This window comes from Leptonychotes weddellii, chromosome 13, assembly GCF_054177405.1.
Source record: "Leptonychotes weddellii isolate Sample4059 chromosome 13, ASM5417740v2, whole genome shotgun sequence".
In the NCBI taxonomy this organism is placed as follows: Eukaryota; Metazoa; Chordata; class Mammalia; order Carnivora; family Phocidae; genus Leptonychotes; species Leptonychotes weddellii.
The window spans coordinates 78824073-78847219 of record NC_138381.1 but is presented as its reverse complement, the minus strand read 5'-3'; the positions used below and the strand labels follow the sequence as shown (position 1 = coordinate 78847219).

At 50.4% G+C, this 23147-nt stretch overlaps 1 pseudogene; it reads right to left on the bottom strand.

Moving 5' to 3' along the window:
* LOC102733892 (V-type proton ATPase subunit C 2-like) overlaps window positions 1-6908 on the bottom strand; it is a 29188-nt pseudogene extending 22280 nt beyond the window's left edge.
* Window positions 6909-23147: the final 16239 nt, after the last annotated feature.

Sequence of the window (23147 nt, the reverse complement as noted above, 5' to 3'; positions counted from 1 at the left end):
TCTTTGTCCCAGTTTTAGCTGAACATCTAATAAAGCACACTGAAATCCTGTCAGAGGTGGGACCCAAGTGAGCTGTTCATCTTTACATCCTCCACACACAGGACAAGGAATAGCACAAAGTATATGAGGGATGGATGGAGGAATAGATGGATGGAAGGATGGAATGACGGATGGGTGGATGGATGGATGGAACGATGGATGGAATGATGGATGGATGGATGGATGGATGGATGAGCAAATCTTCCTCCTTTCTCCTTGGCAAAAAAGCCCTGCCCAACAGGAGAGCATGTGAGCCAACCGAGTCCCTCAGCTCCCTCCCAACACAGACAGCTCAGGAGTCACTTGCAGTAAGATATATTACCCAAGCTGGACCAGAGCCCTTCACAGGAGCTTTGGGACTGAACTTGGTTGGAAAAGATTCTTTTCCTTCCTTATTATAGAGTTGCACTGTGAAGCTACTTGTGGCCATGGTCCTTATTTTATGGAGAAGCCTGTTGGGGGAGGTAAAACTGATGCATAGAAACAAGAGACACACAGAAAGTGTCTGGTCACAGTTTCATCTCTGGCTCCTATCATCCCTAATGCCCCAACCTTCTAAATATGGGCTTATGAGGTCTGATCTATTCCTCTCCTTGCCACCTTAGAAGTAGAATTCAGTGGTTCTCACCCAGGGACAATTTTACATCTAGTGTAAACAGGGATGTTGGGCAAGGTCTGGGACATTTTGGGTTGTCACAATTCAGGCAAGTAGTTGGCACTGTTATCAAGTGAGTGGACCCTAGGGATGCTGATCCACACCCTACAATGCATGGGACAGACCCTCACAACAAAGAGTTATCAGACCTCCCCTGTCAGGACTGAGAAACCTTGAACGATTTCAAACTCATCACTTGCAACAAGGATCCCGACAGTACTCACGAAGGCCGTGCTCTGAGGCTGACAGCCATGCTCCACCCAGTGAGGCAGACCTACCCACTTACCTCTGCAAGTCAGCCCGCAAAACACCTGTCCTACAGAGCGAGAGTTTCCATGTTAAAATAGTCCATTTTCGTCTGTATGTTGTCTTCCCTGGAACGCATATGGAAACCACTTTCCTTTCCTTCTTGATTTTGCTCCATGTTACGGCCAATCTTTGAAGTTAAATCAAGTAACAGCAAAGCTTCTTAGCCCTGGCTTTTGCAAACAGCTCTATCAATATTCCATGGTTTATGCAGGCTGCAGATGTGGCCCTATTGATTGGGCTTGAAAGAACTCCTTCTTCCCAGAGAGTAGGTGTCTCCTTCTCCGCAATTTGCAGCCTCTGTGCTGACAGGCCTTGGTCCCCGAAGCTTCATCAATCAGTGCGGCCACTGATTCCTTAATGAACCTGCGCATAATGCAGAATATGATAGCTTCGTATTGACTCAGTCTCAAGGGATGCCGCCTTTACAGAGAAAGGCCCTCTCTAAATGTTTCCCATTTGATTTTGGTTTTGTTTTGTTCATTTTTGTCTCATTTTGCGGTACCCCTTATCTTCAGCACACACTGAAATGAGATGCCGCCCCATGTGAATACCACCAGTCTGGATGCATGCATCAGTGCTGGCTTTCCAAACGCTTCCCCGGAGGGTCAAAGACTCTGATTGGTCTTAACACGTTCGCTGTGGTCCTTCGGCTTCTCCTATGACGCTGGGGTGCCATCCGGGTTCATGGGGCCCTCCACAAATACACTCCCCAACAAAACAATCCTTGAGGTTCACCAAGTGTTTCTTGATTTGTATCATCCGGGGTGGTAGCTCACAGCCGACCAAACACAGACTCTGGAGTGGGGCGAATCGGGACGCAAACCTCATCTTACATGTTCGGTACCTGGATGATGTGGGCATGTCTACCCCCAGAGCCTTAGTTACTGTAAAACGGGGATACCATCTCTTGTACCTTAAAGGACCATTGCGGCCCTCCCTTTAAGGAACCAATGAAAAGGACTCAGGGAGAGAACTAGGCACCTGAGAATCATTCCTTAATGATTCCTCAGGATGTGGGGCTGGTGAACCGAGATCCTGATGTGTGGATTGTTGAGTGATGCGAACCAGCATCTCATTACTTCCCTGAATCCCGCTCAGGTTGAATTTCTGTCCCGCGAGACTCAAGGCATCCGAGTTAATGTGGTAACTTCTGCAGGAACCAGGAGGAAGGGATGGTGAGCTGACTGACTGCACGTGGCAGGCGGTTAAACCCAGAGGAAAGCACCAAAACAGAAATGAAGGTCTTCTTTGCTCTCACGGAGCACGAAGTGAATGCATCTGTAAACGGAACAAGGCAGTAAGCGCCAGGGGTAAGCAGCAGCTGAGAGCATGGCTGTCCCAAGAAGGCAGTTGCAGGGGCTGCAGGTGGCCCAGGGAGCCCCAACTCTGGCCCCGGGGAGACGGAGAAGCCCTGGGCCCGGACAGAAGCTGGGGAGCTTGCAGCTTCCTGCTGCCACATTAAAGGATTTCAATTAGGAATGTCAGTTCTTAACAGAGGTCGCCAAAACAGTAGTGAAAGAAAAAAAACAACAACCCACAAATCTGTCTAATTAATAGTGAAATCATAATCTACGCAGCAGGAGCAGAAGGTTAAGAACGAAGTGTTCTCCCCAGTCCAGACAACAGGAAATAGATGCTGTATCTCCAACTAGAAAGGATTGACAAATGGTCAATTACAGATTTATTTATTTTTTTTTTAAAGATTTTTATTTATTTATTTGAGAGAGAGAGACTGAGAGAGAGAGCACATGAGAGGGGGGAGGGTCGGGAGGGTCAGAGGGAGAAGCAGACTCCCCACCGAGCAGGGAGCCCGATGTGGGACTCGATCCTGGGACTCCAGGATCATGACCTGAGCCGAAGGCAGTCGCTTAACCAACTGAGCCACCCAGGTGCCTGGTCAATTACAGATTTAAAGGAAAACAAACCTGGGCGGTAACATCCGAACTGCCTGACGTTTTATATTTAGATGCTTGGCTCCTGGTGACGGACGATGGGAAGGAAAAGCACGCCCAGTCATTCACGGGAAGTATTGGGAAGTATGGCCAAAGAGGGGCAAAATCCTCTGAGTCATGTACTAAGAGCCATAGCCAAGGTTAGAACTCGCGCTGACGTCCTGTGCTTGCTAATACGAAAGGGACTTCTAGGCATGTGTGCACTCTGCGTGCATGGGTGAGCTCGCTAGTGTGCATACTGAAATGCTTACTGTACAGTGTTAGCACGACCTCGTGGGAGCGCCTAGTTGTAATAAGAATAACAGTATTGTTCATAGCGGTAGTAAAACAGAGCCCAAAGACGCAGAGGTAAATAAGGCACAGTCCCTGCCTTCAGGAGGGTGGAATCTCAGGGAAGGGCCAACCTCTCCCAAGCTCATCCTCTGCCCGGGAGGACAGAGAGGGGTCTGCACAGGCTGATCCCAGCCCAGAGCAGGACAGCCGTGGAGTAGGAGAGGTCAGGAGGAAAAGCCCCCTGGCAGAGCAGGTGTCCTGAGCTGGCTTGGGACCGAAGCATGATCCCGTGTTTCCACGGACAGAGGGCCTGTCTCAGGAATAAAAAATTCTAGACAAAGTCTGGTTAAACCAGAGAGACCCTTGACCGAACTTTGCATGAAGGAATCATGATGTTTTCAGTTCCCTAAGCCAGGACACTTTCTTTATGAAGAGAGTATGCTTGAGCCAGCTGGATTGCGTTTCTACCGTAGCCAACCCAAATACCGTAATTAATCTAGGAACTTAGGGTCGACTTGCCAGTGCCCACTGCCTCCCACCTGGGCACGGGCACCTGCAGGCAGAGTCTTCCGTAAGGTTCTCACCTCAGTTCTAAGGCTCCAGCATGCCCCTCGATAGGTCTACATTCAAGAAGCACGTCACTGACCAGGTCATCCGTCCTATAAATGCACCCATTTCAGGAACTCTCGGTAGGAGAGCTCATCTGGATTTGGATTTAGTTCACATTAACCCAGGAAATGCAGCTGCTGTAATGGGTCTGCTGATATTCTCCAGAGGTGATACCAGATTCTGCTTAGTGACCAATTTCCTGTACATTTCTGAGCACAGAGCAGCTACCTGCAGATTTCCTCTGACAGCACATCCATCAGGAGACACCAGCCTTGCCTTACCCAGCGGTAAACGAAGTTTGAACACAGATGCTTCCCTGTGGCAGAAAAGGCTTTAAAATATTGATGCAACTTTTTGGGAGTCTTTTAGCACCTCATTAGTGTTCAGTCCAGCAGACATTGGGAACCTGGACACTTTATTATTGTGGAGTAAGTCGGCAGGCACTGCCTTCCAGAGCAGCAATGGTGTTTTAGCTCTTCCTCTCCAAGAATGAGAAAACAATCCACCACGCAGCTGATGATGGGTGACTGGCTTCTGGTGTTCTGGAAGCGGAGGATCATCGGCAAACAATACAGTTACCAGTAACATAAAAACAGGAGCCCAGCCTCCAGCCGGAAATATAGATTCTCAAAGGTTACAATATAATCACACCCTGGAAATCACATCTTTTCTTCCTTCCTGGAAAGACCTTCAAAGAAACCAATGAAAAAAGAAAAACGAAACATGAAACAAGGCTTAGAGGGGGCGCAGTTAAACACAGAAGTGGTCTGAAAACTCACAGAAGCTCGCTCCACCTAACAGATCCTTTTGATGGAGAAGAAACAGGAAGACTAATTGCTACTAGTTTCTGAGAATGGCCTCTGCCTACACACCCACACTGAAAATTTGGGAATGCGCAGTGTGTAAGGGGCAGCTCCGGAACCAGCAGGCACCTGTGGGCACCTGTCCGCCGGGCGACCTGGGGAGAGCAACTTAGTGTCTCTGGACCCCCGACCCTACACCTCTAGCATCACATGATGAGTAGTGTTACCTACCTCAAAACCACGTCTGGGTTCAATGAGTCGGTTCATCCGACATGCTTACACACAGTGAGAACTCCAAAAACTGTCACCTGTTCTCTCCATCAGGCTGGCTACAAGCCTCCGCAGGCAGGAGACATACCTTTCCCATGTGGTAGCTCACAAACTCCTCTGCACACCACTGTGCTTGGAGCAGATCACTCCACGAAGCAAAAGCACACTGGGTCATAGCCCCTCCGGTCGCAAGCCCAAGTCAGATCACTCCGACAGAGATGCTCCAAATACCAGTCCTCCCCTCCTTTAAGTTTTCCAATAGCAGGGCCGTCCCTGGGGATGTTCTAAGGAAGACTATGTGACCGTGGGTAGAGGAGCTCACTGTGAATTTGGATGGAGCTATAGACTGAATTGTGTCTCCCCAAATTCATATGTGGAGGCCCTACCCCCACTGTGACCATGTTTGGAGAAGGGGGTCTTTAGGGAGGTGATGAAGATCCAATGAATTTAGAAGGGTGGGACCCCAATCCAAGAGAACCGGATCCTTATAAGATCCTTCTGAGAAGAGGAATAGATACGGGGGTGCGTATCCCGTGTGCGTGTGCACAGAGAAGAATCCATGTGAGGACACAGTGAGGAAGACACACCATCTGCAAGCCAACGAGAGAGGCCTCACCAGACACCGACCCTGACGGCACCCTGCTTCCCGACCTTTGTGACAAAAATGAATTTCCATTGTGTAAGCCACCCAGCCTGTGGTGTTTGGTTTTGGCAGCTCTCACAGACTCACACACATGTCCCTAATACCCATCCATCCTACAAAGGTACTGAGTACTTCTGTGTGATAAACACGGATGAAGAAGACAGAGTTCTTAGCCTACGGGGCTTCTAATCACGCGGAGGTTAAAAATCTTACAGATACCCCTACACGCAAGCTTCGTGTTCCTAAAGGGGCCTGCAGACTTACTCCCAGATTGGCAAAAGCCAGTGTGGAATCTAATTCAGTGGGTCTTAGAGTATATATTTTTGACAGACAGAATGCTGACTTTGCCAATGAATTATTTAGGTGCATTCTTTATTTCCAAAAAAGACACCATTCTTTCTTGAAATGCCGGTTCTGCTCACCCCATCTTTTCACGGCCCACTCCTGACAGATCCCGGGGTGCAGGGTTTAGGCAGAACAGGTGTGAAGGGATGTGGCACACACAGTTACAGTGCTAACTTGACCTTCTCAACAACCTATGTGGTAAGCCCTATTTCCTTCTCTTCCATATACAGATGATTTGTCTTTCATTGACATTAAAATTGGACCTAAGAGCTACTGGTCAACCAAACAGAACATTTGGAGTGAAACTGAAAATTGAGCTAAGGAGGGTGAAGCATCTTTGTATATTATACATGTGTGGATTTTTTTTTCCCTCTAGAGAGAATTGTATTCATTCATTCATCCAATCATCCATCCATCCATTTCTGCATCAAGTGATACTTGAACATATATTTCTGTCCTATTTCTATTCTGTGCAGTAAGATGATAAGTAAACAATTAGATGGTGCAGACTCCCCGCTTGGAAGAATCCATCCTCACCAGGAAGGTTAAACAAGCACAAATAAATATTTTAAAGTGCCCATTAGGGGACGCCTGGGTGGCTCAGTCGGTGAAGAGTCTGCCTTCGGCTCAGGTCATGATCCCGGGGTCCTGGGATCGAGCCCCGCATCGGGCTCCCTGCTCAGCGGGAAGCCTGCTTCTCCCTCTCCCACTCCCCCTGCTTGTGTTCCCGCTCTCACTGTGTCTCTCTCTGTGAAATAAATAAAATCTTAAAAAACCCCGAAAACTTGATCTTTCCCTATTAAAAAAAAGTGCCCATTAAGAAAACTCTGAAAACTGGGGATAAAAAGAAGTCATTCCCGTTTGGGCAAAAGTACAGATGTGGAGAAACGTTCTCAGAAGCAGAGCTGAGGTTTTCCCGGCGAAAGCAGCATCCCACCTGTATCTGCAACCTCAGCTGCTGTCCGAGGTCCCAGCTGCACGTCCTGACACCTGCCCTGGGCGTTCCCCATGTGCCCACCAGCCCCCACCGCGGCGCGGGCCGATTCTGTGTTAGTGCTTCTCTGAGCAGGTGTCCGGCCCGGAACCTGCTTGGTTCCTCACCACCCCACAGCTGGTCGGGCGAACACAGCGCTCAGCCGAGATGGAAACAGAGACTCTTGGAGGCCAACACCCACGGTCACAGCCACCATGGTGTGTCTTCTGCTAACCACCTCCTCCGATAAATGCAGTTACAATGTCACCTTATCTAACTAAAAAGGGACCTTTGAGTGTAAACACTAAATTCCTAAAACCTTGCTTAAAACAGAGGAGCAAAAATGCCCCATGAAAGCTGATTAGATGTGTTTTGCACTTTGTGAAGTTCTGTCAGCAGAGAAATATCCAAGGAGCCCCAGAGCTCATGCGTACTGACCACGAGTCTTGTGGTTTATTATACCCTCAATCTGCCCCCGTCCAGAAAGCCTCAGGAGTCACAGCCAAACCCGAGATCCAGCACCAGCCTCGGAAGCCGACTCTCACGGTCACTTCATTCCATTTTTCCCCCTTTTTGACTTCAGATGCCTTGAGTTATGATTTATAAAGCTCCAAGGCAGCTGTAAACTTCAGGCAGAGAAAAACTAGGGGTTTTTGCAACAACTTAAATCATGATTTTCAATTCCCGAGCCGGGCATCAGATAACTCAGAAGTCTGCCTGGGCTCACCATTTAAACTCTATTTTTGGGGCCTCTGATAACACGCTATCCTGGCGGTATACACTTTGAAAATCCATCTACCTGTTGGTCTCTGAGGAAAATGAGGAAAGACATCTCAAATAGGATAATACTTAGAAAAAAATTCAATAAAAATTCAGGGTGGCTCGAAGCGCACTTGTGGTGTCAAGGGGGTAATAGCTAATACGGGGAGACGGGAAAAGTGGAGGAAACTCCCATTATCACTGTCCCTGTGGATGGAGACCATCCATCAGTCGCCAAGACTAACTAGATAATACCATCCACCTGCCTGCCCCCCAGGGTCACAGCGAGGAGGCTGGCCGGTCGGCCAGTGGGCTTTTCGTATTGCTCACCAAGTTCTCTTGCTGGAGTGCATCCATACACCTTGCACAACAGAATATAAAACAGGTGAATAACCTTGAAGCTGGGGAGGCAACAATAAAGATAAATGTCCTTCCGTAGAGAGTGGGGACATCAGAGCCAGGAAAAATCAAAGCGACCGGAAAGCCAATGAGGGTAAAGACCACTTTTCATGCCTGGCACCTGAAGAGTGAGGGGTCACTGAATGTTTGTTAAATACATATGAAGCAGTGCTGTTCGAAACACTCATTAGGAATTTCTCTCTTCCTCATATCCATGCCGCTGGGAAGCCATTCTGAGAAGCGTGACCCACCCACCCTGGCCACCACTGGTGCGTCCGTTGGTGAACCTGACCCGAACCGGGCCTTGAGGCAACAGACATGGGATTGCGGGGTGACGTCTCTGTCTTGGCTCTTTTCTCAAGAGGTAGGGACATAAACTCAGGAAGAGTTGGTGGCCATTTCGTGCCGCATAGACTGGAAAGCAGAGAGTTGTTCTGTGGGAAGAGCAATAAGGAGGCATCTTTGCAGAGAGAAGCAGAAACCGGGGCTGGTTCCAGGCCATCCTTATGCAAGGGGTGGTGCGTGTCCCGCCCTCGACGCGCTTGGTGTCGATGAGGCCCTCGGCCCTCGTGATAACAAACACTGCATCACCTTGAGCCCACGGGGGAGTGGGGGTCGCTGGCCTAAAGTCTCTCCATTTTCCACTTAATCCTAAAGTGCGTCAGGCCTTCCCACTTGTACACATTTTTCACTTATTGTTCAGAGATAAACACCAGCTCCTGAACACTCCCAAACACCCCTGGCCTTGCTCCAAGGGAGGTAAGATGAGTCAGTACGAGAGGCTCTAAAGTCAGGGTCACAGGTGTGGATTCGGCCCTGCTGTGCGGCAGGCTTCCTGGGTCATCCAAGCCAGCAAAGTCCTCTGTCCACTTCCTCGTCTCTAAAACTGGGAGTCACAGGCCATGTGACCGGAGTTCCCCGGGCTGGACAGCGATCGGACAATGACAAGAAAAGGAGGGCGGGGAGGAGGGGAGGAGAGAGAGTTCTTAAACTGACAAGCGGAGGAAAAGTCAGCTGGAACCCTGAAAGGAAGAGAGGTGTCTCCCAGACAAAGGCCTCCAAAGGCCAGCATGGTGATGGGAGTACAGAACCGCCCAGGCGGACACTGAGTAACCCCCGCCCACCCCACCGGGGGGATATTAGGACACGCATCTTACAAAAGAGGAGGCTCAGAGACAAGTCATTTACCTGAGGTCATGCGGCTGGCCGGGTGCGGGGCCGGGAGGGGCCAGACCCGCGGCCGGTGCGCCTCATCCCTGCCCCAGAGCATCCGTGGGCATCGCGTGGCGACAGGCTGTCCTTGTCGCTGGGACCGAGGTGGGAGGTGAAGCATGTTGTTTGCACTGTGCTGGTCGCTGAGTAGAATCGTTATCACGTCACGGTGAATAGAGCATTCAAGAAACTGCTTGGATTCAGTCCATGGCTGAGTCAGTCTCTGCATTTGACGGATAATGAACGGGCAACATGAGGCCTTGATGTTCTGACTCAGGGCCCGGCTCCATCTGCAGGGTCTCAGGTGGGAGACAGGTGTCTGTCAGGCGTCCGTGGGTGGGGAGGGCGACGCGCTATCTCCCGACGTGCAGAGGAGAAAGGGCTGAGGTTCCTGGGAACAGAACCCTCATCCGAGGGAGTGGGAGGGACAGGACCGGGGGACAGGCAGACGGTCAGATGAGGTAAGGAACCTGAGGCAGGGAGAGAGCACGTCAGAGAATTCCCGCGCTCGGAGAACATGGAGAGAGGCAGACTTGCACACACAGGTGCCAAAAGAGCCACGAAGACAGCTGGAGTCAGCGACGTGGACTGAGAAGTACGGAGATCACAGGGGCTTTAGACAGACTGAGTCACAGAAATGAGGCCAAAAAGACAGAATGGAAGCAGGTTCAAGGCTTGGTGCGCGCTCTCTGCCTTCCTGTGCACGGAGCTTCTGCCCGCGCACCTGCCTATCTGCATCCCCACACACTGATGCTGAAGGATGACCCCCCACGCCAGGGCAGGTGCACGCAGGTGGAGCATCTACCATCAGCAGGACCGGGAGCTTCAAGGGCAAAGTCTGGACTGATGCCCAGAGCTGCTCTTTGTGGAGAGAAGTGCTTGCTATGGTCCCCGAGGTCACAGGTCAGGCTCGATCTTTTTGCTGGTGCTGGGAAGAGGTGAGGGTCACACCCGTGGCTCCCTCGGGGCAGCTGGAGGAGGAGGAGGGCACGGCAGCCAGAAGCTCTGGCCTCTGTCTTCAGGGCTGCCAGGAGGAGTCGCCGCTCCGGGCGCAGGCTCCTGTCTGTCCTGTCAGTTAGAAAAATAAGTTCATTTCTGCTTCGGGACCAGCGACACACCCTAGTCCCAAGAATGTGCCAGCGTCCTCCTAATGGCGGAAAAGGGACTTACAGAGGAGATGAAGTTCAGGATCTCGAGAGGAGGCGATTGTCCTCGAGTATCCGGGTGACTCCCGAATCCGGGTGACTCCCTGTGTCCCCGAAGGGGGGGAGAGGAAAGGCCGGGTGCAGGTAGAAGAGGAAAAGACAAGTTTGCCCGTGGAGGTGGGGACCACAGTGAGGTGGCGGCCACAAGCCACGGGACACCTGGGACCACCAGACCGGGTGGGAAGGGCCAGCCCCAGGGCCTTTGGAGGGGCCGCCGCCTGCAGACACCTCGGTTTTGGTGCACTCAGACTGATCTGTGATTTTGGACCTCCAGCATTGTGAGAGGACACATTTCTGCTATGATAAGTCATCCCTTCTGTGGACTTGTTAACAGCGGCCACAAGAAACGCCGTGGGACAGAGAGACAGTGCAGGAGAGGGAAGGAGAGACAGGTGGGGGACATGGCAGAGCCTGGGGGACAAGGTCGAGAACGCTTCCGTGCCCGGGGCTCCATCAGGCAGGCGGGTCTTGCTCATTCGCACACCCCAGCCCAGCACGGAATAATCCTTCCTGGTGCCTGAATCTATTAGCAGTTCAGTCAAGCTCTGCCTAATTACATCTGCAACCTGCTAATACAACCATCTCTGTTGACTGAAGGAATCTTCTTATCCACAATAGGCTGAATTAAAATTTAATAGGACACCACGTTGCCTCAGAACTAGCATGCGGATATCGGGCATTGAATTGACAGATGAGACAGCAGCGTGCAGAGGAATGCTCCAGAAGAGAGACCTAGAACCCTAACCCACAGAGGGGGCTTCCCTGAGGAAAGAGGGACCCAGCTGCATGGCTCCTGACAACTGGACACCGGTGGGTCCAGCCAGCAGGGTGGAGGGGAGACATGGCTGGAGTCTGGCTGACTCTCAGACTCTCAGTCCCTTGGACAGGAGCTGGGAAGGGAGAGGGAGGCAGACAGACGTAGAGAGGAAGGTAGAGAAAGACAAGACCCTACATGTCTCAATAGGGTCAAAGGCAGAGAAAGCAGAAGGAGAGGCAGGATGATATGGAGGAGAAAGGCAGAATATAGAAGCACGCATGAAGACTGAGAAGGAGAGAGAGAGAAGGAGAAAGCCAGGCTGCTTAAAAAGGATGTCAAGTCCAAGAGGGATGCAGAGAGCCAAGAACCCAGAGAGAAAAGCCAGCAGCGCAGATAGACAGGAAGACAGAGAGATACAGAGAGAACCTCCGAGAGAGATACAGAAGGAGAGGCCGGTCACCTCTGGCTCAGGGATGCATGCTGCCAACATCTCATGTCCATCCACACCTGGACCTAAGGCGTCCCGCGTGTCCATCCCACACCCGGAACTAGGGCGTCCCGTGTGTCCATCCCACACCCTGAACTAAGGTGTCCGGCGTGTCCATCCCACACCCGGAACTAAGGCATCCTGCGTGTCCATCCTGCCCCTGGAACTAAGGCGTCTGGCGTGTCCATCCTGCCCCTGGAACTAAGGCGTCCCCCGGGCCTGTTTCAGCTACTTTCCCAGCGCATGTGGAGGTACCGGGCACAGGGCACACGACTCAGCACACCCATGTTGGGAAGGACGAGGAGAGGAAGGCATCAGAGATGGCCCCCCCTCAAGGGGGACTCTCACAAACCCCTGTGAGAGAGGCCACTTGCCCACCCCGTTTGGCGAAGGTCCAGAAGGGCCCAATTATCTGTTCCTGAGTCACACAGCTGGTGAGTCGCACACCTCCCAGGCTTGAGCGGATGAGACACAGGCTTCCTTTAACCATCCATGCTCTGGCAAGCTTCTCTCTTTCCCGACGCTCTTTCTTCCCGAACAGCCAGTGGTGTGGTGTGATGGCCGAGAGCCCAGGTTCTGGGGACAGCCTGCCTTCTCCAAAGGCTACCTGTACTTGGCAGAGTCCATGTTCTTTGTCTCGGCTGGAAAATGGACATAGTGAGAGTTTCTTCTAACTCCTACTGTGGAATGGCTAAGAGTGATAAGGCATTTAAAACAGGTAAAAAGCACGTGTGGGGCACAGTTAGTGCTCAGTTAAGAGTCACCATTGGTTTTATTACTCAGAGCTCGTCATTCTTCCTGCAAACTCCTACCTATCCTTCAAAACCCCATTCCAATATGGTCTTTGCTTTCAAGCCTTCCCAGACAAGAGGATTCCCTCTTAGAAGGATCAGTTCTCTCTTTAAATAGGTAACCATACCACCTCTTCACATATAGGAACATAGCTTCTATATCTGTCTCTCAGCTTTACTGTACAATCCTGAAGGCAAGGGAGGGGTATAATTTGATTGTATCTGCCTAGAACCAAGTATAGGGCCTGAGGCAGAGAGAGTCCTTGAGAGAACTTGAGTGAATATCAGAGAACTGTGGAGGGGCGAGGTGTGCATGGCCTTAGCCGAATGCAGCTGAGCTGGGGAATTGGAGATACGGGGTGGGAGAAGTTCTGAATGCCCCTCCCGCCTCCCCCCAAACCTGCCCTAGTCCCCTCCCCCTCTCCAAGGCACATCCCACCAACAAGCAAAACTCATCTCAGGAGCGTTTGTTTGGTTGACATTTTGGGGGAAAATACACCCAGGTATAAAGAAAAAAAGTTTGTGTGTCATCATGGACAAATCTGATAGAAAACGGTGTCTTTTTCCATAAAGCCTTTGAACCTGCTACCTTTCAGAAAAGGTTACAAGTAGGTAGCAAAAAGGCCAAATTCTCTGAAAACCTTATTTCATGTTCTATTGATTGCCTCCAGGACGAACCCCTCCGTGGGAAGCAGGTGCCCTCAGAAAGGGTCTGCTGGACCCATCCTTCCTATGCACCGTGCAAACAGTGGCCTGGGCGAGCTGTTCCCTTTGTGATAATTATTCACCCCCAGTTTTTGTCTTCAGATGAAATAACAAGGAGATATACTTCCTGAGCCAGCCTAATACATACATTAGATTCTTTGCTAAATTATGGTAATCCGAAGCAATTCTGACTGCCCGCCGGTGCTTCTGATGGGTCCTCGGGAGCAGAGACGCATAGCATTGGCCCACGGCCGCAAGGTTGGTTTTGATTTCCTGTGTTGTACCCGAGTCAACTCCGTCTTGTCTTTGCCTACGTCTTAGAGCACATGGACTGACCTTTTCTTCTCCAGTGTGGCCAACAGCACGGTGTTCTCCAAAACCAGTCACTGGCTGGGACGCGGGGTCCGACACGGGGTTCTGGGTCGCCCTGCCCGGCCTCGTGCCGGAGGCGACCACCAAGCAGCGCTGAGGATGGGTGGACAGACTCCCGAAGACAGGGAAATGGGAGTATTTAAGGCCGGGTGGGCGCCAGATGGCCAAAGCGGCTCCGCCACGGTCTTCCCTTTGCTGCTCCCAGACATCAACCCCTCTGACTTCCATTTGCAAGAGGGGCCCTGGGGTAATTAATGGTTTTGGATGTTTGGTTTGAATGGAACAGAAAAAATCCACACCTCCACTGAATAGACTAATGTGAGGCATGGTGTCCTGTATCGGGAAGGGACTGCTTTCTTCATGACACCTGTCATCATCTGTGGGTTTGAACCCTCTTGAGCTTCCTGGGTGAAGTCTGGAACCCGCCCACTCCGAGGGCAGGGAGAGGCTGAGAAGCAGGCAGGAGGCCCCAGACGGGCGGGCGGCAGGCAGGTGTGATAATGGGGGAGCTCCCATCCAGTTCGTCTGGGGCGACAGATGAGCAAATTTGGGGCCTGCCCACCAGCACCTTGGGGTTCACGGGGAGGCCTCAGCAGGGTCCCTGCACCGTCCACAGGGTCTCAGCACCACATGCCCCTCAAGGTGCAGCCTGGAAACGCGCTCCCACCGTGGGAAAGGTGGCGAAGCCCCATCCAAGGGAGTACAACAGCCGTCTTAGCACCATGAGGCAACAGGTATGAGGAAAAGCTGCAAACGATAAGGAGAACAAAGGCAAAAAAAATGCAGATAAAATTAAATTTCCTTATAACCTGCAGCCTATTGACAAAGACTTGAGGCAGGCAGAGTAGGACATCCTCCAGGAGCTCACAACCATCTTAATGTCAATGCCTTGCTAGAGGGAAGGATCACCTTAGCTTGACAATGGCTAGGCTTCCGGGATCCTGTGTCTTCTCTAACATATGAAGATCCTTTTGGAAACTTCCCTTGTCTTTACCTCCCCCGACTCCAGAGTATATAATCAGTTGCTCCTCACAATCTGGGGCAGCTCTTCTTGCCCACAAGTCCTGTCCCTGTGCTCTAATAAAACTTCCTTTTTGCACCCAGAACATCTCAGGAATAGTTTCTTGAGCGTCGGCTCTGGACCCCAACATTTCCACATCATAAAGAATCTCAAAAACTCTGATCCTGACATCATCGAACCACAGAGTCCAAACAGAAGCTTCCAGAACTTTTTGCCCTAGAGACAGACAGACCCCTGGGTTTTTATTTTTAGTTAGCAGAACTCAGCTATCCTGTTGCTCACAGACAAAAGCGTTTCTAATAGCCATCCCTCCCAATGGCTTAGGGAAGCCCAGGGCAGGAAAAACAAACAAAAAAAGACCAGGGGACATTGTTGGGGGAAGGGAGAGAGTTCAGGTGGTCTTCCCTGTATTTAGATAAGCTCCTCTATCTTTCTCCCACAGATCCAGATGTGCTTTTGAGAGCAGAAAGCCTCAACAGCAGGTGGCTATTGTTTCATGGATTACTCTAAATCTTCCTCCTCCTCAGAAATGCATGGCATCCTATCTCATGTGGGGATCCTCATCTCTCATCCCTCCCTGCCCCCTGAACTTCTCCATGGCTCTCCCGATTTTCAAGAGGCAGGCATGGAAAGAGAATGGTCTTTCTATTCCGCCAGTGACCTCCTTATACAACCTCGATGGATTTCTCGGCTCGAATTGTAATTCATAAAGCCATCCCTTGCTCTCCATGTCAGCCGCTAGCATTTCTCCTGCTTAATTCTTCAAAGGACGGTGCTGATTCCTTCCCCCCACCCTTTTCTGTAAAAGTCAAAAGAAACTGTTTCCACAAGAAGGGCGCACTTTCCCCCTCCTCTGTCACAGCGAGCAGCTCAAGAACCTGCAGGTATAAGCGACCTGGGCCACATGTCTAATGGCTTTTGTCACCCTCGACCCAAATGGTACGGCGTTGCTTTTTTAAGTCACAAATTCCAATGTCTGGCGTGGTTTAAGATGAATTACATTGATGATAAGGAAAAGATGTATGTTTGGAGCGGCAACACAAGAGGACCCCCCCCAAAGCCTGAGACTCGGGCCACCCCCTGCCCCTCACTGCTCAGCATCACCCCTGGGATTCGGGGTTCGCCTCCGAGACCTGGGGAAGGCTCTGCCCACCTGCTCATGCTCACATGGCAGGGGAACAGTGGGAGTGGGTGAGCTTGGCCGTGGATCCGAAGGAGGCACAGACAGTCCTCGCCCACCACGGCCCAGATGCAGTCACCCACCTACACACATCGTACTCTATCCACGTCTCTTCAAAACATTACCTGCTTGATATTTCTCTTTAAACCAGCTCAGCCCTAACCTCACAAGCCTTGCTGGAAGCAATACGCATTACAATGTCCCATCTGATGTACCAGCTTCACTTGACTTCCTTCTAGTGCACCTTAATTACAAAAACACACACATATGCGTGTGCGCATACACAACACACATATAGATACACATTCACACACATGTGTGCACACCATCCCCCCGGGCACCTCCTATGTTATTAAAAGCCGTCACTGAAATTGCTGTTGCATTTTGATAAACATGAATCTCATTGGAATGATGTATTTAACCAGGAGAAGAGGCCCAGAGAAGAGAAAGGACTTATCCAGTGTCATTTAGCTAAAGATTATTTATGTACTTACTTACTTACTTACTTGTTTGAGAGCGAGAGCAAAAGCGTGAGCAAGGGGAGGTGCAGAAGGAGAGGGTCAAGCAGACTCCACGCTGAGTGCAGAGCCTGACGCGGGGCTCGATCTCACGACCCTGAGATCATGACCTGAGACAAAATCGGGAGTCAGAGGCTTAACTGACGGAGCCACCCAGGCGCCCCCAAGCGTCATTTAGCTGAAACACTAAGAGTCAGAACTAGAACCCAGGACTGCTGATGCCCAATCCAGACCTCTTGTCAGATCAGAATTGCCTGGCTTGACCCCAGAGCCGCACCATCTAAGGTGAATGGGGCCCCCATGGGTGTGGCGCACCGGGCAGAGCACAATGTGCAGCCCCAGACGGGCACACCTGGGCATGGGTCCACAGGTGCATCGGCCCGGCAGCCACCTAGTGGGAGGGGACACGCTGCATTTGCAGCAGATGGCTTGAAACCCACGGCCCTAAGTATCCCTCCTACCTAGGCATTGCCGACCTAAGATTCCTTGCTCCAGCCAGCCTGACCTCATCGGTGTGGACTTCCCTGACCCCACCATGAAATTTGCATTATCCAGATAAATGCCTGATCCTAGGACCTTTTAAAAAGGAGCAAAGAAAAACAACAATAAAGCTACCAAGTGAACCCACAGCCTGAGAGTATGTCCTTGTCCAACTGTAGACACAATACACACCTTGCAAAGGAGGGACGGTGACTGTGGGGAGGGAGCCGGAAGCAGGACGAGCCCCTTCCTCAGCGGAGGGGGGCGGAAGGAGAAGAATATGGCTGGTTACCGCTCTGGAGAGTTTTACTTTACTTCCTCTCTAATTGGGCTACCACAGATTGGAATTCTGGGGGACTCAGGGACACCGCTTATTCCAGATCGGAGTTCCCACCCAGGGGTGTGATTGCGTCATCCAGGGCACGTTGGCAGTGTCTGCAGATCCCTGGCTTGTCACAGCCTGGTGGTGCGGCATCTGGCAGGCGGAATCCAGGGATGCTGCTAAATGCCCTGCGATGCACGGACCAGCTTCTCGCAGCCAGGAACCATCCAGCTCGGAATGCCAGCCGTGTGGAGGCTGGGAAGCTCTGAGGTCACAACTGTAGCTCTGAATCTAGTAAAGCGACAGAACGCAGCAGCAGAGGAAGGGGCCTCGTCCCACTGATGCCAGGGAGGCCGCGGTCCTGCGCCCCGCCCCGCGGACCTGCTCCCCGCAGGGCCCCCCATGCCAGGGGACCGCAGTACTCTCCACCCTGGGGGTCATTCATTCTCCTTGTTTCTATCTGAGTTGAAAACTGCCAAGGTCATTCTACCCGATCGTGTTTTGAAGGAGTTTGGGGGTTCGATCGTAATGGAATGTCACAAGGACCATGATTGACGGAAATGGGAGAGAAACAAGGTTATTTTTCTTCAAGAATGCAGGACACTGGGGAAAACACCCAGAAAGGGATATTTTGCACCCCCCCCCGAGAAAGATACAGACCCCCACGCCAGGCACGGAGCCAGGGCGGCCGGGGCTCGAGGCAGTGTGTGCACAGGTTGGATGCACAGCGAACCCGCCAGTCGGGGAGTGTCCAGAGGGACGTGCTAGCTTACACACACTTGCTCGGTGTCCTGCCTCACCCAGAGCCGCACCACCTAAGGTGAATGGGCACAGAGTCAGCTTTACATGTTCACACATAGCGAGTGGGCTTTGGACTTCTTAAACTGACCCAGGTTTTTATTTAAAATCACTCAGTTCAGGGGCGCCTGGGTGCCTCAGTTGGTTAAGAGTCCGACTCTTGACTTCAGCTCAGGTCATGATCTCAGGGTTGTGGGATCAAGCCCCGGTTTGGGCTCCGCACTGAGCAGGGAGTCTGCTTGAGATTCTCTCTCTCTCCCTCCCTCTGCTCCCCTCTAAAATAAATAAATAAATCTTTTCTAGAAAAATAAAATAAAATCACCTAGTTCATAAATCATCATAATTTCATGCAATAAATTCCTGCCTCAGTCATGCTCATCTTATTTGGTGGCGATTTAATCTCTCTAGAATCTCAGACAAAAACAAGAGAGCAAACCAAACATAGCTTCACGTGAATCTATCAGCCAATCTGTGGGCTCTACCTTCTAATACCAAAATTCTGAGTCCTGACCATCACTCTCATTGCCAACACACTGGTCCAGGCCACTTCCACCATCCACTACCTGAATTAGTCTAACAGCCTCCTAACTGACCCTTTCAGTCTTGCTTTTGCTCCTCTTTGGTATGTCCTCAAAATAGCAATCAGTGTGAGCCTATAAAAATGTGTAACAAAACAAATCCCTTCTCTGCTCAAATTCCAACAGCTCCCTAATTCCTGCAAAGAAAAAGCCATAGTCCTTCAATGGCCCTGAAGACCCACCATGACTTCCTCACTCCACCACAGGCACATTCCTGCCTCAGGGCCTTTGCACTTGCTGGTCCCTCTACCTAGAATCCCGAGGTATCCCTGTGACCCATTCACGCATTGCCTTTCATCTTTACTCAGATGGAAAGAATTTTCATTTTTTGGAGAGAATTTTCCTGGACTCTCTCTAAAATTGCAAGCTTTCCTTTTACCCCTACAGATGCTATCCCTGATCTTTTTTTTTTTTTTTTTTTTTTTGCCTGAGCACTTTTCTAACATACCACATATATTACTCACATATCTCTGTCTGCTCCAGAAGACTCTAAGTCCCATGAGAGCAGAGATTTATATGTTTTGGTCATTTAAATCACCAGTGCCTAGAATCATGCTGGCCATATTTATAGCAGGCTCTCCATACCTATTTCTTAAATTAATTAATGAGACATAAATAGGAAAATTGTTAACCATGTGGCCTTTACACACATACTATTTCTAAAAAACTCAAAATGATTATATATGTCCCACTTACCAATAGAATAAATATCAGAAATCAGTAAGCACAAAAATTTCTCCCTTACAGTTTATCAAAGAAATGCAAATAAAAGCAATATAATGTTTTACCTGTCAAATTAGCAAGTATTTTGGGGGTATTAAGGAGGGTACTTGTTATGATGAACACTGGATGCTGTATGTAAGTGATGAATGACTGAATTCTACGCCTGAAACCAATATGGCACCATATGTTAACTAGCTAGAATTTAAATAAAAATTTAAAAAAAACAGATAGTACCCAGCATCAGGATGGATAAGCATTTTTTACGCTATCATTGAGAAAACCATCTTGTAAAACTTTTCTGCAAAACATGTTGACAACATAGAGTAACAACCTTAAAAATATTTGGGCATATTAAATTAATCATTTGATTTCAAGAAACCATCTAAAGAAGTAACAAGACTGGACAAAGACACATAAGAAAACCTTTACTGTAACATCATTTATAATATAAAAAAGTCGAGAACATTATTACTGCCCAGTAAGAAAGGAATTGGTTAAATACATTATATTTCAGCCATTCAGTGAGGTGCTCTGGCCAATGAAATCCTGACTAGAAGGTTATTGAGTGAAGCTAGAAATATATTCCAATGAATCACACCAGTGTTTCCTCTGGGTCTTTTAGGAGGAGACCCACTGAATGACCCAGGGTCTCTGAAATTCAGATTCTACAGGGCTGTGTGTTACACCCCATGGAGCAGGGAGAGCGGAAGTCCATCCCCGAGGAGGGGACCACCGGTGTGTTCTCCGCGACAGAGAAGGAGCACATACAAGTTCCTCCTGCTGGTGATGCGGTGGACAAAAGCTTCACAATGACACCCTTCCCTCGCTCTGTAGGATGTGCGAGGGACACCGGGGGCGGGGAGTGTGCAACACTCTGGGGTCCCTCAACTGGAGAGCCACAGAACGAGCTGGACAGGTGCCCAATAATAAAGGAGGTCAACCGTGATACCACTTGGCAGCTAGTTGATGGCTGCTTGCTGTCATAACCAGTGTTATTTATCTCCGCTTCGATAGCAAGGGGTTACAAAGGGCCGCCAAGTCCATCTTCCTATTTATAGTTTAGAGAACACTTTATTCCTGGAAACTTTCTAGGGACTGGCTTTCCTGTCGGCCAAGAGCAACTTTAAAAGGGATCACTGGCAGCAATTAATGTAAGCGACCATCCACGTCTTTGGTCTGCTCCAGAATCCCCAAATGCTATCCTCGGATCAACTCAGGTCTCAGAGGACTATCCCAGGGCTGCCCCTCAAGAAGGACCCTAGCCAGTCCCCCTGCCACCACGCTGGCCCGAGAGCCACGCGTCCCCCCTCCCCTGGGGGAGGACAGCAGCCTCCAGAGCTCCCTCCCGCCTTCCAAGCTTGTGATCCTCCAACCCAGGGCCATGAAGTAACCAGATTTCCAGATTCAATTGTTTTAAGTATAAATAAGTAAGATAATGTCAGCCTGGTGCTGAAGACCCTTCAGTGACGTCCAGCTGTTAGGGAAAGACCCAAGCTCCTTCCACGGTCCTGGGAGGCCCTGCATGATTTGGCACCTGTGTACATCCCTAACCTCATTCTATACGACATCTCCCAGGTTCACTGCCTACAAGCCCCACTGTCCTCTTCCTAATTCCTGAAATCACAGGTTCCCTCCTGTCTCCAGACCTTCACGGGCACAGATGCCCCGGCCGCGAGTGCTTTGCACGCAGCCCTTCTGCTTGTCTTGCAGGACATATCTTAGGAGCTGTAGTTGCATAAAGCAGATTCTTTTAAACTGCAGATTGCAACCCATGGAGTACAACCATTTCCTCTTTATCTCAAAAAGTAGCAGTCTGCAGGGGCCCCTGCAGGACTCAGTCGGTGAAGCGTTGACCCAGGGTCCTGGGATCGAGCCCCGCGTCGGGCTCCCTGCTCCTCAGGAAGCCTGCTTCTCCCTCTCCCACTCCCCTGCTTGTGTTCCCTCTCTTGCTGTCTCTCTGTCAAATAAATAAATAAAATCTTAAAAAAAAAAAGCTCCATAAAAACATATTAAAAAAAAAAAGAAAAAGAAGTTGGAGTCTGCAGAGCAGAGGTGCAGTGAATGGCCCCAGAGCCTTTTCTCCCCTCTTTGGAGCAGGGCACCTGGAGCCTACAGTGGTCACCACTGACAAATGTCCCACCCTCCCCAAGGATTACGTTTTTGAGAGCAAAAGGGGGAGAAAAGAGGAACAAAAATGGGAGGGGAGTATAATTTTTCTCCTTGCCACAATGGTAGTGCGAGTTCCTCACCAAATGTATTTATCAGAGATCTGCCATGAGTCAAGCACTATTTTAAAGAATTTTCTTGAAGTATACATGATATAAAACAGAATGCATATGTTTAAAATATATAAGAATTTTTTTAAAGACATTATTTATTTATTTGACAGAGAGACACAGCAAGAGAGGGAACACAAGCAGGGGGAGTGGGAGAGGGAGAAGCAGGCTTCCCACGGAGCAGGGAGCCCGACGCGGGGCTCGATCCCAGGACCTGGAATCATGACCTGAGCCGAAGGCAGACACTTAACTGACTGAGCCACCCAGGCGTCCCAAATGAGGCCCTTTGAACAGGAACTCATGCGGAAATGACAGAGCCATCAACCGTTGCCTGAGAGGAGAAAGCTGAATATATTGGCAGTCAAATGAGAATAAGCCTTCTGGAGAAAATCCAAGCACTTCTGTCCAAACGATGCCTAATTGTTCCTCGCGTGAGATGAACGAGCTCAGCCACAGACAGTGGGGTGTGTGTCCTGTCTGCGATGACAACTGATGGCCCGTGACACAAACACAGTGAAGACCTCCTAATAGGGGTCGCCGTCCTCCCTGCTGGGAGGTAAATGTTCTGCAGGAAAGAGCCAGGACTCTGGCCAGAGGAGTTAATCTGGCCGTTTAGCTCTGGGCTGGCTGAGTGATGGTCAGCAAATCCCCTTCGACCTCTGGGAAGAGGGGATAATGACCCAGGACCCGGAGGTTAAAATTGCTTAGATGGTCTCCATCCCAATCAAAGACGGTCTGAACTCTCAGCCTTTGAACTGGGACGGCTAGAGGCAGGGGCAAAACATCTGGATGACAAGGGGAGGCAGGCGGGCTGGTTGGGGTGCGGTGCCACAGAGAAGAGGGCCGAAATGCGGCTGCTGGTGCGGGCGTCTGCTTACTCGCTGTCTGACCTTGGCAGGGTATTTAAACTGTGCCTCAGTGTCCGCCTCTAGGAGATGGGGTCCCACGAGCATCTGTTCATGAGGGGAGCGATTATCACTATGACCCCTGGAGGGCGCTGTCCTGTCTGCTCAATGCAGCACTTGCTGGGATTCCATTGGTTTTTCCCAGAGGATGATGTGGATCCGTTTTTGCCGGATCTTCGTTTTTCCCCCCAAGATAAACCAACAAGCTCGACTTTAAGTAACATTCCTAAATTCCAATCTTTAAAATTACGCACAAAAATGTACAAAACATTTTGTGGGCCAAAATATCACGTTTGTCCAGCCTACAGGTTGCAATGACATGTTCTGAGGAACAAGGCAAGCACACATCTTTAAGCCTCTAGAGTGACCTCAGTGGCGGTCCCTGTCACTCTCCCTGTTGTGCATTGACTCCCTATAATGCAGGGCAGTCTGCTCTCCACTCCCCCTTGGTTGTTCTCCCCACGGAATCACCTCCACTTGGCAGCTGGGGAAACACAGGCTCAGAGAGGTTCCGAGATGTGGCCATGGTCACACAGCCAGGAAGCGGTAGAGCAGGGATTCGAACCCAGGTCTGCCCACACCAGGAACACTGTCCGTAGTCACTCTGCTCTCCTCCCGCGCTTTCTCTGGCGTATCTACCTCTCCAAACTCCCCTGCCCGGGGACAGATAATGACCAAACACAAACTGGACCAGATGTCTCCCTTCCGGGTGGAACAGCCTGGTGAGGGTTTACGAACATTACCCCAGGCAGGAGGGCTGCTCCTTCTCCCCTCGGCCTCCCTCTGCC